The sequence below is a fragment of the Solanum tuberosum genome, unplaced genomic scaffold (assembly GCF_000226075.1).
Source record: "Solanum tuberosum cultivar DM 1-3 516 R44 unplaced genomic scaffold, SolTub_3.0 scf00199, whole genome shotgun sequence".
NCBI lineage: Eukaryota > Viridiplantae > Streptophyta > Magnoliopsida > Solanales > Solanaceae > Solanum > Solanum tuberosum.
Window position 1 is genome coordinate 911,119 of NW_006239136.1, and position 685 is coordinate 911,803.

Below are 685 nucleotides of genomic sequence, written 5' to 3' on the forward strand. Positions count from 1 at the left end.
AGTTTCACTCTATCATTTTCCGAGTCGTTACAAATATATAATTTTATTAAATTTAATCCATTAAGCTGTCTGCTTGATTTCCTTCTTCAACCTTTCATCTTTAATTCGTTTTAGCTCCAAACTTCTTCATTTTTCCACCAATTTAATCCTACACATAAAATACACAATCTAGTACAATCCAAAAAATTCATGCTCAAAAAGGACAAATATAAATAATAAATGTGAGAAAATATTGATTGAAAATATGTATTTTTAGCCTCACATCACAAATGTCCCCAACATACCTTCTACTTTACGCGACATCTGTTGAAGGACTCCAACTCAAAATAGCTTCCTAACCAGGATTATTCTCTAGCCCTATCTCTGTCTTTCTTTAATTTGATCTCTGGATTATTGTTATATATTTGAGGACAAATATATTTTGATTGTGGTAGGGTGAGGCGCACCTTGATTTGCTTGCTATGGATGTCGGTGTTTTGTAAAGATTTAGGTTTGTCTGTTTCTAATTGTATTTTTAAAACTGCTTCGCGATTGTTTGAGCTTGTGGCTCCGTTTCCGTTTATTTGTAATTGCAAAATGATTACATTTTTTGCACATTTTTGCCACCCCTCGTGAATTGAATGTAGTTGTTCTTTTGCAAAAAATGAAGTCTCAGTTTCGATCAATACCGATGACTTGAATAGTG